Raw genomic sequence first — 19,373 nt, forward strand, 5'->3', positions numbered from 1 at the left:
AGTGTCTAGTACATAACCAAATGTCCCGTACTTTCGAACATGTCCCGTACATTCACAAATGTCCTGTACATTTAAAAATTCCTGGTTCATGTTAAGAAGGCAGAGTACATAAAAAGTTATACTATGCCCAGTACATAAAAATCAGATTCAGTGACAACTTAATGTACAGTACAAAGAAAAATGTCCCATAAATTTTTTTTGAAAGTAATTTACGTTTTGGAAGGAATGTCTTATAAACTATCCATCATATAAGGAGAAAATGTTTGAGAGAAGGAAAGAAGTTAAGATTGGAGAGAGAGGATATATTTAAAAAAAATATAGAGATAGAATCAAATAAATGGGAAACTACCAAAAAAATATATGGAAACAAACTAATGAAAAACTACCAAGAATGAGAAAAATTTCTCTTTGTACAGTTTGTTATCAAAACGTAATTGTTACTAAACCAGAAAAAAATTTAGAAGTAATATCTATTACATATTTCCAAAAAAGAAAAGAACTTTCAGATTTTAAGAAAAAACTATACTTAAAACAAAAGCAAAAAAAATCACAAAGATATAAAGTATTTGAAGAGAAAGAGAAAATATTTGTAAAAAGAGAAAAAAATTAGTTTAGATTTGAGAGAGAGAAAGAGAAAGAGATAGAGAGGACGACATTAATGTAAAGAGAGAAAGTGGAGAACATAGTGTAGAGAGAGAAACGTGAAACACGGGATTTATTAATGGCATTTCTGTAATTTCGGGTGGCAATCTATATAAATAGGAATAAAAACTTGGTTATTGTTGTAATTTCCCCCAATGGTGTGACTAGTGGACCTGCCCCTCATTCTTTATGGGCAGTGGGCTTGCTTCTTGTTTGGGAGAAACAAACGGACCTTTTGCCCAACCCCTTAAATAATTCCACCTCTTTTGAGGAAATTTTAGAAAAAAAAGTCCCGTGACACTAAATTTCCCTTTCTCTAAATTGACTACCAAACACAAGGAAAATATGATATTTTGAGAAAAAAATTCTATTTTCTCCGAGAAAAGTGCCTATCAAACACAACCTTAATATTTTCAAATTTTCTTAGAACAAAATATTCGAGAGAGGGTAGGAGATAGCTAGATGAATAAAGGGCATGACCCGATGCTCTTTATTTTTCAACAAAAAAAATGCTCTTTATATATATATAATATGCTATTCTACAAGAACTTAGAATTGGATGGAGTTTTTTTTTTGCTGTTGGTGATTTGGATGGAGTTGGTTGGTGAGGAGGTATTGAGAGTTGAACAAAAAAAAGGTCTTGAGAGTTGGCGACTATGGGTATGTTTCAATGTTTGGTTCATGTTTTTTTAGGTTTCATCTTTTTCCCCTGAAACTATTCTTGTTTCCCCAAATCACTGACTTTAATTTTTTTTTTCAACATCTCCATCTGACAGTGAAGAACAACTCCAAAAATTCTAGTTGTCAAGTGTTTTCTTACGTGGCAAACATAAAAACTCTAAAAATTTTGTGTTGTCTCTAAAATAACTATATTTGATACACATGTTGCTAAAAAATTTAATAGGAAAAGAATAATTAAAAATGAAATTTTTCTATTGATCTAAATTTTAAAGTGTGATGAGGTGGTACTTAGAGGAACTTACTAACACATTCCAAATTTAGGCAGCATTTCGGGAAAACAAATAAAATTTCAGGATACAAAATTTTAAAAGAAAATTGTGTATTTTGTCAAACTAGACATGACCCGTGCCTCCGGCACGGAGATTAACACTTTCGTTAAGTATTTTATGTATCATCGCTGGAAAAGCTAAAAGGTCAAGGGGTCAGGTTTTACTACAATTACTTGAAATGCGTTTAGATAACATACTTTTTCGATTGTGTATGGCTTCGACCATTCCTGAAGCCTGACAATTAGTTAACCATAGGCCTATTTTGGTTAATGATCATATAGTAGATATACCAAGTTATTGTTGTAAACCCCGAGATATTGTTATGACGAGGGATGAACAAAACTCAAGAGCTCGGATTCAAAATTACGTCGAGAAAGAAAATAACTTGTGATTTTTTAAAGTCATTTGGTCCATGTTAGGTATTTTTTTGGGTTATTTCCCAAATGGCCCCTAACTTTGTGACCAGTTTCCTGCCTGTCCCACTACTTTAGCAATAATTTCCGTATGACACCTTTTTTCCGTTACTCTCTTTCCTCCATCTCATTTTCTCTCTCTGCCACATCACCGTCTTCACCGCCAGGGGTCGCGCAGCCGACCAAATTTCCGGCCGGCGACCTTCAATTTTTTTCTCTCTCTTCTCACTCTCTCTAATTTTTTTTTTCATTCTCTCCCCTCTCTCTCTCTAAACTCCGGCGAAGGGGGGTTCCCTTCGCCGGAGGTCTGTTCATCACGAACAGACCAGATCAGAGTCTGTTCGTGATGAATAGAGGTTGGTTCATCACGAACAGAACCTGATCTGGTCTATTCGTGATGAATAGACCTCTGGCGAGAGAGAGAGAGAGATAATATAATTAAAAAAAAAAATTAAAGAGAGAGAGAAGAAAAAAATTTGAAGGTCGCCGGCCGACGACCCCTGGCGGTGAAGACGATGATGTGGCGTGCTGAAATGATGTGGCAGAGAGAGAAAATGAGATGGAGAAGAGACAGTAATTGAAACTTAAAGATAACGGAAAAAGGGGACCATACGGGAATTATTGCTAAAGTAGGGGGCCAGGCAGAAAGCTGGTCACAAGGTTAGGGGCCATATGGGAAATAACCCTATTTTTTGTTACTCTAAAGAGTTTCTAAACCATTGTAATTTCCTACTTGTGTTGAATGTTGAACCACCTTAGTTGGTGTCAAACATACCAGATTCTTATGTTTTTGAGTAAATAGAAAAAATAAAATAAAAATCAAGTAATGCATCCGACCCTATCTTTCCGATAAAGGAATTGAATATTTTTTTTTTTAGATATCATATATGTCGAGAAGTATCATACCAAACTTTTACCATTCTTCCAGAGTTCTGATCTAAGGTCATCAATATGCAAATTTTAAACTTTGTTCATAAAAATGATAAATCCAAATAAAAAAAAGAGAATAAACTAAGAACCAGATCTTCAATACCCATTCACTTACTTTTTTGTTTCCCAACTACCCTGAACACAGTTCAATTAACCATCTTCCAGATAGAGAAAAAAAGAAGACCAAAAAAGATTTAGAGAGAAAAATACCTACAATTTCATGAGAGTTGTAAAAATGTAGAGATGAATAAAATTTAATTAATAACAAGAGGAAGACATGCATTTTCACTTTTGAAATTTGCATCCTCTTTATTTTTCATTCATTTCTAGAGATGGAGTAATGGGAGATGAGGAGAGGGAGAGAGAAATAGTTTCTTTGATATGAAGAGAGGGGTCGGATTAAAATTAGAGATGAAGAAAGGGGTCGAATTAAAATTAGAATGCATTTGAATGGGGGAAGAGGAGGACATGCAGTTTCATTTATGAAATTTTCATCCTCTTTATTTTCGTTCGGTTCTAAAGATGAGTTAATGGGAAAGGAAGAGAGAGAGAAAGAAATAATTGTTTTGAGATGAATGAAGGGGTAGGATTAAAATCTGAATGCATCTTAATGGACAAATCGCAGTCTATATCACAAGTCCAAGTAGATATCCAAGTCAGCGATAGGAGCATTTATTTTGTCTCTCCGCCACGGTGAAAATCACACTTAAATAAAACAATACAAAAATATATAACAAGCAATGATACATAAATATTGATACTAAAAAATCTTATTTTAACGATCCCGATTTCGATAGATAGTGAAGACCAAAGAAAATGGACTCTAACTAAAACAGGTAAATTTAGTGTCAAATCCATGTATCAACACCTTTGTATTAGTATGAACTCACCCCAACCCCTTTCTCCCAATTGGAACTTCCTTTGGTCTTTACCGGTTGTTCCTACGGTAAAAATATTTTTATGGAAAATTTGTGTTAAAGCCCTCCCAGTCAAGGATAGGATAGGAAAATATATTGATAATAACCGCAACTGTCCGAACTGTAATGAGATAGAATCCATAGAGCACGCCATACTTCACTGTCCGTTGGCAAAAAATATTTGGTTCTATTTTAATATTATATCTGAAAATATAACATCTGTTAGAGAATGGATATTCTCCTGGGAAATTAATGACCAAACGGCTTACACAGCTAACAAAATTCATTATGCGACAATTATGTGGAACATATGGAAGACGAGATGTGATCATTGCTTTCAACATGAGATCAATACGCTAGACAAAATTATTACTATCATTACGACTTTCCCACAAATTCAAAATTTGAACCACACAACAACCAAAAAAGAACAAGGAAAATGGAACCCCCCTGAAACGTCCTTTTTAAAAATCAACGTGGATGCATCATTTATAGACACACATAGTACTACTGGTATCAGTTTAATCATCCATGACAATGAATCTAAATTAGTCGAAGCTGTCTCTTACACTTCAAGAAGCAGAAATCCGGAGGAAAGTGAAGCCATTGCGATTCTCAAAGGAATGCAATGGGCAGAATCTCATGAATATAAAAGAATCATTATCGAAAGTGACAACATCAATATCATAAAACATCTTCAGAAAGGAAAGAATAATATTCAATGGCAATCACAAATACATATCAATAGAATCAAAGAAATAAAAAGGAGGTTGGAAATAGTTAAATTCTCACATACAAGCAGGAAGTTCAATAAAGCAGCGGATAAGTTGGCTAAATGGGCAAGAAAGAAAAATAGATCGAAGGTTTGGAAACATGTACCTTATTTTCTTTGTAAGTTGTATTGTAATAGAACTTTAATTTCTAGCTAATTAATATATATCTTTTCAACAAAAAAAAAAAAAAACTCTTATCGTCAACATTGAACATCTTCTCGTTAACGAAAACAAAACCAAAGAACACAAAATGAATATTGTACAACTAATTGATGAACAACTAGCTGATACATAAGAGTGAACCAATGGCCTCACATGAGAATAAAAATGAAAACAAAACCAAAAAACACAAAATGAATAAAAATCAACCAATAGCCTTAACATTAATTAAGCTTTTATTTATTTTTTCTGCAATTATAGATTTAAAAGTAAATCTTTACTTCTCCAATGATCTCAAGGTTCCTATAGGACATGCCATAAAAATCATCTTAGTATGCAAGCAAAATTTCATATCACTCCATGATGTTACATGGTAAGATCGTTTTGTTGGTTTTCAATATCGACTATCTTAGTACATATCGTGAAAATAACACGCCTTACAATCTTGGATTTCTTATATGACCTAATCATCACATTAATAACTCCACGGGTTGTCAGTTTAATCACTTAATTGTATATTTTATGTACTACATATGAACCGTGTCATTATGAAATGCAATACATCTATTATGAAGTATAATATCAATAACTCACCCAAAACTAAACAAACATGACACAGAGTGAACCATTTGTCGTCCTTTTGTATTATGTAAGACAAGAAACAATAGAAAAAATTAAATAAAATAATCTTAATGTTAGAAACAACAAAACTAAAAAGAAAAAATTACAAAGGTGTCCGAAAATCAGAACAAACAAACATATATGGAAAAGTACATATTTAAATGATAAAGAAATTAAAAAACTTATATTCTGATACAAAATGAAAGATTAACATATAATTACCCTAAACCGAGTAAGTTATCATGGAAATTAAACTTATTCAACGTAAAAATCCTCGACAGTTGTTTTCCTTCTCACTTCATAAATCTTACAAACTTTTTTTGAAAAAAAAGAAGATTAATAGATAATTACATTAAATCGAGTAAGTTATTATAAAAAACAACTTATACAAACAAAAAATCATCGGCATATACTAGTTTTCCATCTTAATCCAAAGCCTTATTCTTTATTTATTCTCTATTATAAAAACAACATGATCCATCACCAGGAAAATTAAGAACTTAAGAAAGATGTAACCACCAAAAATACCCACTTGCACTACATTAGGATATCATTTATTTAGAACACGAATTTTAGGCTTCAGCTGTGAATGAGCATTACAATGTTTTCAGTAGAAGGTTCAATTTCGATTTTAGAAATTAAAGGTTCAATGAATCAAGATTCAAGTCCTATTAAGCAAGAAATACAAACTACAAACCTAAACCAACACTCCAATATCACACTTCACTTATTGACTTAAGTGGATAACCCAAACGACCTTAGTTACAAAGCATATTAGTAATATCATTGAGTCATATTTTCTATATGACTTGGAAAGAATAAAAACAGTAATACTAATTAACCCGCAGTGAGCCAATTTTCAGGCTTGACGTAAGAAAAACACACAAACGTTACCTATGACACAACAGATTAATCATATAACCAAAAGTATGACAGATGTAGGAAACACATCTAAATTCATATTATTAACAGCTAATCTTTGAACTAAAACATAAACCCAGTATTCAGGAAATCAAATCAAATAAAAATGAACGAAAGTCAGGGGCATTCGTAAATTCGTGGATGTTTGCACAACTTGGACGCTTGGATCTGTTTTTAGGGTTTCCTTGAAGGAGGAGGAGGAGAAGAAGAAATAATGAATAAAAAGAAGACTAAGAAGTAGAAAATCAAATTTAAAAAGAAGTTATCCCAATCCTTTCCTTTGATGGTAAAAATTAGGAGAACTTTTCTCGACTTAGAATTAGCTCCACTTGAAACAGCAAGAGTCGTTAGAAAAGATGGTGATGGACTGATGGTGGTCTTGTTGAACATTCCAAACCATTAACTTAGTTAAAGAGATCCATAAATAAACCAAAATTTCGTCCCAAGAAGGTTAGGGCTAGTTGCCATTATCGATCACTTTCCCCACTAGTAATTTTTTCAAAACCCTACAACCATAATCAAGTTTTTCAGAGACCTAGTGTTCGCACATAGATGCCTACTTGACGTACCTTTTCAAAATCCTACCACCATATGTAATCTACCACGATCACTTTTTCCACTAGTTTCAAATAAACCTTATATTAGTACCTAGCGTACATAGCCAAAGTTTGCACTATTAGAACTAGGTTATCAGTAAAATCACGAGAGACCAACACAACAAGAGAAGTAGAACAACTCAACCCTAACCAGAGGTGAAGTTGGTGTTGGTGGTAGAAAATCCTACCCTTAGAAATCGAAGAAGAAAGAAAACCAGAAAGAGGTTGACGAATTCGAATACGTTGATTGATAACTTGTATCAATGATTTCGAAGACGTTAATTTCATCTATATTAGGTTTTGAATGAAGTAGGACCAGAAGGAGGAACAAGAAGAAAAAAAGACCTACAAATTCTAGATTAGAAAGAATTTGAGTTTTAGTAGGCGAAATGATATTTTGGAAAGAAAAATAAAAAGTGGTTTGATCGTTAATTACCCCATATTATTATTTTTTAAATTTTTTTGGAATTTGACTTCGATGTACGATGGGAATTACAATGGCGTAGATACATCAAAGGTGTGTTTATCACGGTAACTGCCAGATTAAACAATAACAAGCCTAAAGCCCAACTAAACTATGATCTAAAGCCCAACTAACTATGACCATTGTAATATTTTGGACCCATAATATTTTAAACTTTATGTATCATTACCCATAATATTTTAGAAACTTATACTTGTTTTTTTAGTTGTTATGAATAATTGTTTGACCCAAATAACCATTTTCTCTTTATTCAATTCATGTATTTATTCATGATGTATCTATACCATTGTTGAATGTAATGACTCTTGGAGTGCATGTCAAAAAAGATATTACAGAAATATATTTTATATGATGTATTGTATAATAATAATAATAATAATAATAATAATAATAATAATAATAATAATAATTATTATTATTATTATTATTATTATTATTATTATTATTATATTGGTTATTAATCTATTTATCACGAATAATACATTACACTTTAATTGACATGAAATTTATGAAAGTCCACACAATGTCAACAAAAATTGTGAATTCTATGAAGGTTTATACAATATCTATATACATGTCATTGAAATAACAATGAGAATCCATGAAAGACTACAGGTTCTCCATTGTCCATAAAAATGTACTTTGACATAAGGTCTATGGATGTCAACCAATGTCAATTATTCTTCATCTCCAACCACCAACTCCTGTCACATCTGACTACCACCATTTATCTCATTTTTTGTCTTCCTTCTCTCCTATCGCCACCACTTCCATTAATCTTTATTTTCCCTCTCCTTCTCTCACTCTCCCCTCTCCCACTCTCCCCTCTCCTACTATCCCTTCCTATCTATTTCGACGAAGAGGATTCGACTACTGGTTTGCGGGAAATCTTTCATTCGTTCAAAAGGTTTACTATTAGCTACTCAAAATGCTTAGTCGGTTTATTACCTAGTTTATGTTTTCCTTTCCTTGCACCTACATTGACAGGGGATAACTGAATATTTATCATCGTACTGCTTTTGTGTTTCTTGACTTTTGTTTTTCTAGGATGTTCATACTAGACTGATAGAATAGAGAAGGTTACAAATGATCAAGCAAGGGATTTTAAATGAAGAACTGAGTATTGATTGATATTGGAGGACTCTAAAACGGCTCATGTCCCCTCATGCCTGAAGAGGTAAAAGCTCTGTTCGAACAGGTAATTAATCTAAGTCTACTTTGGATTATGTTTAAATGCTACAATTTTGTAATTACCTGAAGAAAATGAGAAAAATGATGGTTGAAACTTGTTAGATTCCTCGTCATTTTTTTTACAAACCAAATTGTCATAGAAACTGATTGATAGGCCTAGAAAAGGTCTATTCCCGCAAGTATACGGGGTCAAGTTATAGTATGTTAGTAAATTCGGGTATCGTCCCAAGGGATAGGTAGGCAACTTCGGATATTGAAGACGAGTTTAACCCAATAATCAAGATGTCAATAGCTACTTAGACTAAAACACACACACACACACACCCCATTTCATAAATTTGGTGATTGATTTGTAAGAAATAAGAAAACAAATAAAACTAAATAAATTATCTAAGTGAGAGGTGAGAGAGATTCAGGAGAAGAGTCGCAAGAAGTCGGACAAGATTCGGGTGAAAGTCAAGTGAGAGAGATACTTTGGTTCACAAGATTGATAACGATTACTACTAATTATCTACTAGAATGGAAAGTTAATTAACTTCACCCACATACATTAACACTCCAAAGTATAATGCATCACAATAAGCATAATCGATCACAAGTTACTATGCATCGACTATCTAGCTATGTACGCACTATCTAATTGCGTGTCAATGAACTAATATGACATTCCAAACTATAATGCGTCACAATAAGTATAATCGATCACAAGTTACTATGCATCGACTATCTAGCTATGTACGCACTATCTAATTGCATGTCAATAAACGATTAAGATTAAGGCCTCTAATTCATAAAATTAGACGAAGTTTATTGAACTCGCATTTAAGAAATAATAAGTAATTCATCATAAATCAAATCATGCTTCACAAGTATTCGAATACAAGAGTTAGCTAAAATATTGAATGAACAATAAATGGAAAAAAAAATAATGAGAGAATCCCCTTTTTTCGATGTGGTTCGAGGCAAGATCGTCGGAAAATATGAGTCTTTAAGGTCAGCCGATCTCCCCTTAGCAAATTCTGGGTTCCCCATAGCGACCATCATCATCTTTTCCAATTAAAACTCAACCTCTATTAAAACTAAACTCTAGTTTTCTCTCTCTAGCAATCTTCAACCAAAATCAAATCAAACCACATGGGAAGCTAGCCAAGATGATGGGGAGTAAAATCCCTAAGCTTTCGGACCAAGGTAATGACCGGAAACTAAAGAAAAATCCAGCCAAATACATGATTTCCGGCGAAAGGACCTTAGATCCGGGCCAAAGGAGGTGATGTCCGAGCTGCAGGCGCGTCCAAGGAAGCTTCCCGTGCCGCGGGTGCGTCCTGTGAAAGCTTGCTGCCCTTCTCCCGTTCCGGCTGGTCCGAGCTGCAGGAGCTCCGGTAGCTACTGCAGGTCGCGTCCACAGCAGCTCTGTGGACGCGTCAAGTGAGTTATGCCGTCCCGAGCTAGATTGCTACCGTCCCGAGCATGGAGGCTTCCAACTCGAGCTGCTCTTTGAATCCGAGCTGCTGGTCGTGCTTACTTGTGCCGCGACTTGGTGTGCCGGCCAAAGTTGGCCGGCACTCCTCCTTTTTCTCTCTTTCCCTCTTACTCTCTCAAAACCTTAAAACTCAAGAACAAGCAAACCCTAGAACCCTTCTTGCCACCTTTTCCCTCTCTTCTTTGGGGAAGAAGATTAGGCGTGGGAAAAAGATCCGGAAGACCGCTATCCGACCCGTTCGACCGAGATAAAAAGTGTCCATGGACACCCGATGGTCATAACGGTCAGTGTCCGTCCGGCCCGAAAGAATTGGCGGACGGTCACGGTCAAAATTCTATGTCGAAGGACCGACCGCAAACCGACCGGTACGAGTGACCGAATAGGTTGACCGACTAAACTGTCCTCATTTTTAGAAGTTGACCGTTGAATTTTATAGACATATGAATATATGATGATCGTTGGCTATAGTCATATAGTCCTCTGGAAGACTAAACATTCGTGCATGGCTTAATTATATCTTGTCAAATGATGATCAACTGTGTTTTTTCTTTTTTATATTTACTTTTGATTTCTTGGCTAAACATCTTCATTTGTAAGTAATTTTGTTTGTGGTAATAAAACTAAAGTTCTGAATTAAGTAAATTTAATGGAAAGTACGGACAGAGACCGTCCGGTGTCCGACTGGACCGGTAAAATAAACGATCTTGGACGGTCGATGGACAAAGAATTCTTGAGAGTGACCATCCGAGTCCGCCCGAGTAAATAGGTGGTCACCAAAAGTTTATGTCCGAGTCGACCGGTTCGATGAAGTTAGAGTCCGGTACCGACCGGTCCGGACCGATTCCCACCCCTAAAAAAGATGAATAGTCCTTGACCCCTTTCTCTAACTTAATTAAAACCCTAGACTTAGTCAAACTTGGCTAAGTCTTTAGATCACAAATGGGTGCCCATAACATCTCTCCACATTTCTTTTTCTCTTAGTATTTCTTGGGCTTGGACTTGGTTTTGGGCTTTGATTTATAAACCAAGAGGGTGCCTCTAGCTTCTTCTTTACCATCTAACTTCAAGACAAGACTTCGGCTTCTTTCATTCACAACTTTCCCGTCCGAACTTCAAATTGATTTCCGTTTTCACTGTCGGACTCGTCATTACCTCCACTTGTAATTTGATTTGCTTGAAGTCATTTTGTCTTGTTTTGGGCACATGAAATGATAGTGATAATTCACTCCTTTTATTCCGAATCACACGCTTGACTCCAAAATAGGTACCTAACAAGAAAAACACATAAAATATTATTCATAACACTCGAAAAGCACTAGTTAGTCTAAGTTAGGCTCTCCAAATGTGACATTTTCGTGTCACATCAAGATCCCCAAACTTAAACTTTGTTAGTCCTCGAGCAAATAAAACAAAACAACAACCTAACTCACTTTTGGAGGCATCCCGGTTGCATTTAGCGTATGCAACAAGCCTTTAAACCTCTAGGTTACCCCTAGAGGACGAGTATTGTCTCGTGAGGGTTTCCATAGATGACACCCACAAACATCATGGTTTCAAATACACAAGGGTCCAAAATCCAAATCATAGATAAGCATGATTCATATAGTGAAGGGTTTAAGCATGTCAAAACATAATGAATCAAGTAAACAAGTTCATGTGAAAGTTAAAGATCTCTTCACTAATGGTCTTTCCCTAAAATGCAAGTGTCATACCATAATGAGCACATCTATGTTCTGAAGTCACAAAACCTTGATTCCCAATTTAGTACATTTCGCCTCGACTTCGACCTCACGGACATACACTCCAAAAATGAAATCACTCAAGAATAATTCGCTCGTATGTGTGAGTGTGATCACTTAACTTGAACTCAACACATAAAAAGGGGTGAGGACAACATTTTGGAACAAATGATCTTCGAAAAGGAATTAGCCACTAAATAGAGTGGGAAGCTCACTCGCCCTTCTCACCCATTCTACCCTCTAAAAATGTCTTCTAAAGTTTAGCGGATACTAGAGATGGATGATGACGGTGGATTCCCGAGAATTATTGACCTCTTGATTATGGTAGAACCTCTTAAGCATCTCAACATTTGTTTTTTTTTTTTTTGAAAAGTTTGAATTAATATTAAGTGGAAAAGAATGTACAAAAGAATTGGTTGTATCACAAATGAAGATGTTACTTCATGATAGCCTCCCAATTAGAAATAAAGTCTAAGTATGACAAACACTTCGCCCAACTCATGTTTCTACTCCAATGGAAGAGAAGACCAAGGACGTCCTCCACATCGACCACTAGTTTCCTAGGGGAATCATTGAAATGCCTAAGTTCCTAGCCAGCCAAATGGACCAACATATTGCTACAGGGATCATCACCCACATTTCCCTCCTAAGCTTCCTGTGTGGTATTTTCCTCCATTGGATTAGCAAATTGGGAAGCGAAGAAGGAGAGCACCACTGTACTCCCGCTGCCTGGATAAAGAAAACCCAAATCCTTCTAGCCTCCTCACAGTGAATAAACAGGTGACTAATAGACTCCCCACTCGATTTGCATCTCGCGCACCAATTGGTTAGATTCATACCTCGCCTCTGGAAGACATCCATAGTTGGCAATTTTCTCAAGGTTCCAGCCCATAGGACAAAACTCACTCTCGGAGGTATAGAGCTAGACCAAAGTCCTTTGAAGTTTACCAAAGCTTTGTAGCTTGAGCCCTTCGCTTTGATCCTGCAATAACAGTTCTTTACCGATATGTCGTCCTCGTCTTCTGTAATCCAGACCTAGGTGTCGCCCTCATTACTCGGTCTGTACTGTTCGAGCAGATCCATCACGTTTGCAAAGATCTCAATTTCCCAGTCATTGAGGTTCCTTCTAGCCTTGATGTCCCAAGTATCATGATCCCGATCATACACTTCATGTACTGTGGACTCCTTGGAAACAGCAATGTGATATATAGCTTGGTATCTCTCTTTGAGGGGTACATGGAGACACCAAGTGTCATGCCAAAATCTAATGTTACGTCCATCACCTAGCTTCCACTTAGTGATTTTATCGAAATCCTTTGCAATCCCAACAATGCCTTTCCAGACCCCACATCCGAACGAAGTTTTTATAGGTTTATGACCCCATCCTCCTTGCACCAACCCATATTTCTCTGTGATAATGTTCCTCCATAGAGCTGTATCCTCCTTGGCTAGCCTCCAAAGCCATTTGGATAATAAAGCTTTGTTCATGTCCTTTAGGTTCTTAATGCCTACACCCCCTTCTTCCAGATCTCTACAGATTAGGTCCCAAGCCACCCAGTGGATTCTCTTAGAGCCTTCTTTGTGATCCCACATGAAATCGCACATCTTCCTATCCAGGATCTTCAGGACCGAGCACGGAATACTAAAGAGTGTCAGGAAGTAAAGAGGAAGGGCTGAGAGAACAGATTTGATGAGGGTAAGCTTACCTCCCCTAGATAACGTCTTTGCCTTCCAAGAAGAGAGCCTCTTATTGAACTTCTCCACCACAGGATCCCACAATGATTTACACTTATATGGCTGACCCAAAGGGAGCCTCAAGTAGCTAGTGGGGAGCTTACCCACCGGACACCCAATGACCATAGTGCTGGCAAAGACCGACTGTTGCGTGAGAACATGAAGGATAACTGATTTCGTGTAGTTAACCTTTAGACCCGAAGCTAGTTCGAACCAAATGAGGATATCCTTCAGTTTCCCAAATTGGTAGGAGGAATCATCTAAGAAGAATAAGGTATCATCCGCAAATTGGAGGTGGTTGACTGCCATACCAGAATCCTTCACCTTGAAACCCTTAACCCAACCTTTTTCTTCAGCCACTCTCATGCAATGGCTAAGAGCTTCTGCTACTAATAAGAATAGCAAAGGGGATAGGGGATCCCTTTGCCTACTACCCCTGGGGCTTTGAAATGGATTGGTAGGATTTCCATTTACCATGATGGAAAAGGTAGCTGAGCTAACACACCCATAGACCCAAGACCTCCATTTGTATCTGAATCCCATCCTTTCCATTACCTGGTACAAGAAATCCCAAGCTACTCTGTCATAAGCTTTTTCTAGGTCCACTTTAACTACAAGCCCTTGAGTCCCCAATCTCCTCCTGGAATCCATAATCTCATTGGCTATTAAGACCCCATCGAGGATTTGCCGCCCGGCTACGAAGGCCCCTTAAAATGGGGAGATGATTTCGTTTAGAACCGTCTTTAGTCTAGATGCTAAACCTTTAGAGATTATCTTGTATACCCCACTGACCAAACTGATAGGCCTAAACTCAGCTAATGTAGCAGCATTCTCCTTCTTAGGAATCAACACAATAAAAGTGTGATTCAGTCTCCAGTCCATCCTGGCTGTGTCTGTGAATTCCCTGACTGTAAGCATGAAGTCTCTTTTGATAGTCTCCCAACATTTGATGAAGAAGCTGATAGGGAGACCATCAGGCCCGGGAACTTTATCAATAGCTATGACCTTCATAGCTTGTTTTACCTCTTCTTCATTAATCTCTGCTTCCAACATGTTGTTGTTGTCGTGATTGATCTGAGGGAGAAGCATGTTATCGATAGGGGGTCTCCAAAAGCTACTCTCCGAGTATAGCTGACTGAAATGTTCGATAGCTGCACTCTTAATGTCCTTCTCTTCTTCAACCCAAGTGCCATTATGGTTCAATTCGCTGATGCGATTTGATCTAACTCTGCAGTTGATCATTTTGTGGAAGTAGCTCGAGTTCCTATCCCCGGCTTTAAGCCATTGGACCCTAGATTTTTGGCGCAGACTTATCTCCTCCAGGTTGAGAAGCTTATGGAGAACCAGCCTATCTTTCCTCCTGGACTCGAAGTCCTCAGGAGAGAGGTTGTTAACTTCCTCCTCCCTATCCTATCTCTCTATTCTTTCCTTAACCTCTTTTACCTCCTTCTGAAGTTTACTATGCTTGTCTTTCGACCAGGCCTTCAATTTATCTTTAATGTACTGGATCTTGCCCCACAAGATGTAGCTGGAGCTGCCTTGACAAACCGGTTCCTCCCACCACTCTTCGATCTTCTCTCCAAACTCAGGATCAAGCATCTAAATCTCTTCTAACCTGAAAGGAGGAGGTTCGGACTTGACTACCTCAGTCCTCAACAAAATAGGCGAGTGGTCGGATAATGTTCTAGGAAGAATCAGTTGCTCTACCATAGGGAACTTAGCCTCCCAATCGGAATTGATCAAGAATCTATCTAACACACACAATTGCATTGCGCTATGCAATTAGCCTTTGATTTTCTTGATTTCACACAAGAACACGAGTTATGTCTCGTGGAGGGTTTCCAGAGATGATACCCACAAACATAAAGACCCATCCCAATCGGCCTAACGATCATAAAGCAAAAGACGAAAAATTTTGGGGTCAACCCAAAGAAAGCTATATACAAATAGTAATCGTCTCACAACTATGTACAAACTATAAAGTGCAAGTAAGACGATTGAAGAAAATAATCCATCCCCAAACTTAGTGGATGCACGGTCCACTAAGTAAGCATAAATGCTAGGGGCGACGACTAAGAAGTCGTCAAAAGGATCGACATAAAAGCTTAGTTGATAGAACATCCACTAAGTCCATAGACATTTTAGGAGAGACGTCTGAAATGTCCCAAAAGGGATCAACGACCGAGTCTGAGATCACGTGAAAGGTTGAACTGGACTCTAACGGTAAGGAAATAGGCTCAGGGACCAAGTCAAGGTCCATGGTTTCCTTAGGTAAATGGTCCGACAAACTATCCAACATGTCTCTAGGTACTATGTCATCGATGTCCTCAAAGGCATCTAAAGCAACATAGTCAGCTATAACATCATGTCTGGCATCTAAGACTGGCTCCTTACAAGTGTCGAAAATCGAAAAGTTTAAAATAGTGTCATCCCCAAACTTGTTCATAGAGCCATCATCCTGAATCTCAAAGTCTAATGTAGTCCTATCATGTTGAGACGACACATGGTGAGGAAACGAGACAACAAGGTTATCAGTTTGTTCAAGCTCTTGGGTCCTCTCAGTTGATTCGTCGACATTTAACTTAGTACTAGGGTTAGACGTATTACCCTCGCCATCGGACCTAGTAGCCTCTTGAGTTTGGGGTGGTAAAACCTCTTCCTCGTCGGCTAATAACTGTGCAGCAATCATCTCTGATTGATGATTTAGAGACTCAAACTTCTGATGTAACTCTTGTTGCATTTGAATCTGCGTCTGTTGAAATCGATCTTGTGTCACTTCAAGTTGTAACATCATTTCAGTCAGACGACTCACATACTCTAATTTCTATCTTCAAGAGTCTTTTCATGATAAGGCTCACAAGTGTAATTAAATGAAGACTCTTGATAATAACTCCTACCGTACATACTAGGATCATACCTACCTCTAAAATCATTTGTCTCAGAATAGTGTGGACTATAAGGTCTCTCATACATATTTAGTGTCGGACCATATCCATCACTAATTTGACCATCTCTATACATATGTCGGTATTCAGCTAGTGTCATAAGAGATCGATCATGCTCAAATGGTTTATTCCCCTCTCTAATCGAAACATCTCTACACATCCGTTGGTATTCACCTAAGGTCATATCAGGTCGGTTAGTGCGGGGAATCCTCGAAACAAGCTCATCATCATCAACATCGAATGGCCAACCGTTATAAGAACGGGCCATGATCTCACAGTATTCAAAGATGGTAACACACAATCACAAAAAGGGAACTAACAATAATAGAACCAATCAATCGCATAAAAGTAAGAAGGAAGAGATAGAATGCGATACTATCGCCTTTTCGCTTTACTTCTCGATTCCTTCATTTCCTTCGCTCTTCTGTCTCTTCTGGCTATTTCCTTGAAATGGTACTTAAATAAAAAATACACTTAAGAAAATAGAAAAATAAATAAAGCAAAAATGTCTAAGTAAGAAATTAACACTAAACTCATGAACAAACAAACACACGATATCCAAACTACTAAACCTATCCCCGGCAGCGGCGCCACAAACTGATAGTGGTAAGTATTCCCGCCTGTCACACGGGTGACCCGGGTTCGTTCCCCGGCAGCGGCGCCAAAAACTTGATAGGCCTAGAAAAGGTCTATTCCCGTAAGTATACGGGGTCAAGTTATAGTATGTTAGTAAATTCATGTATCGTCCCAAGGGATAGGTAGGCAACTTTGGATATTGAAGACGAGTTTAACCCAATAATCAAGATGTCAATATCTACTTAGACTAAAACACACACACACCCCACTTCATAAATTTGGTGATTGATTTGTAAGAAATAAGAAAACAAATAAAACTAAATAAATTATCTAAGTGGGAGGTGAGAGAGATTCAGGAGAAGAGTCGCAAGAAGTCGGACAAGATTCGGGTGAAAGTCAAGTGAGAGAGATACTTTGGTTCACAAGATTGATAATGATTACTATTAATTATCTACTAGAATGGAAAGTTAATTAACTTCACCCACATACATTAACACTCCAAAGTATAATGCGTCACAACAAGTATAATCGATCACAAGTTACTATGCATCGACTATCTAGCTATGTACGCACTATCCAATTGCGTGTCAATAAACTAATATGACATTCCAAAGTATAATGCGTCACAATAAGTATAATCGATCACAAGTTACTATGCATCGACTATCTAGCTATGTACGCACTATCTAATTGCGTGTCAATAAACGATTAAGATTGAGTCCTCTAATTCATAAAATTAGACGACGTTTATTGAACTCGCATTTAAGAAATAATAAGTAATTCATCATAAATTAAATCATGCTTCACAAGTATTCGAATACAAGAGTTAGCTAACATATTGAATGAACAATAAATGGAAAAGAAAATAATGAGAGAATCCCCTTTTTTCGATGTGGTTCGAGGCAAGATCATCGGAAAATATGAGTCTTTACGGTGAAGCTGATCTTCCCTTAGCAAATTCTGGGTTCCCCATAGCGACCATCATCGTCTTCTCCATTTATAACTCAACCTCCATTAAAACTAAACCCTAGTTTTCTCTCTCTAGCAATCTTCAACCAAAATCAAATCAAACCACATGGGAAGCTAGCCAAGATGATGGGGAGTAAAAGCCCTAAGCTTTCGGACCAAGGTAATGACCGGAAACTAAAGAAAAATCTGGCCCAAGAGTTTGAAGAAATCCGGCCAAATACATGATTTCCGGCCAAAAGACCTTAGATCCGGGCCAAACGAGGTGCTGTCCGAGCTCTAGGCGCGTCCAAGGAAGCTTCCCGTGCCGCGGATGCGTCCTGTGAAAGCTTGCTGCCCTTCTCCCGTTCCGGCTGGTCCGAGCTGCAGGAGCTCCGGTAGCTACTGCAGGTCGCGTCCACAGCAGCTCTGTGGACGCGTCAAGTGAGTTATGCCGTCCCGAGCTAGATTGCTACCGTCCCGAGCATGGAGGCTTCCAACTCGAGCTGCTCTTTTAATCCGAGCTGCTGGTCGTGCTTACTTGTGCCGCGACTTGGTGTGCCGGCCAAAGTTGGCTGTCACTCCTCCTTTTTCTCTCTTTCCCTCTTACTCTCTCAAAACCTTAAAACTCAAGAACAAGAAAACCCTAGAACCCTTCTTGCCACCTTTTCTCTCTCTTCCTTGGGGAAGAAGATGAATAGTCCTTGACCCCTTTCTCTAACTTGATTAAAACTTGACTAAGTCTTTAGATTACAAATGGGTGCCCATAACATCTCTACACATTTCTTCTTCTCTTAGTACTTCTTGGGCTTGGACTTGGTTTTGGGCTTTGATTTATAAACCAAGAGGGTGCCTCTAGCTTCTTCTTTACCATCTAACTTCAAGACAAGACTTCAGCTTCTTTCATTCACAATTTTCCCGTCTGAACTTCAAATTGATTTTCGTTTTCACCGTCGGACTCGTCATTACCTCCACTTGTAATTTGATTTGCTTGAAGTTATTTTCTCTTGTTTTGGGCACATGAAATGATAGTGATTATTCACTCTTTTTATTCCGAATCACACGTTTGACTCCAAAATAGGTACCTAACAAGAAAACACATAAAATATTATTGATAACACTCGAAAAGCACTAGTTAGTCTAAGTTAGGCTCTCTAAATGTGACATTTTCGTGTCACATCACTGATCATCAGTTGTTGGGCATGCTAAAACTTGATGTAGACGACTGAAGAGATTCAGAATTACCTTTGAAAACCAGTTTATCTGGTTTGTGGGAAATCCCCCAAACTAAATCAGG

Source organism: Eschscholzia californica, unplaced genomic scaffold (assembly GCF_041429995.1).
Source record: "Eschscholzia californica isolate CP2 unplaced genomic scaffold, dmEscCali1.0.p SCAF_2, whole genome shotgun sequence".
NCBI lineage: Eukaryota > Viridiplantae > Streptophyta > Magnoliopsida > Ranunculales > Papaveraceae > Eschscholzia > Eschscholzia californica.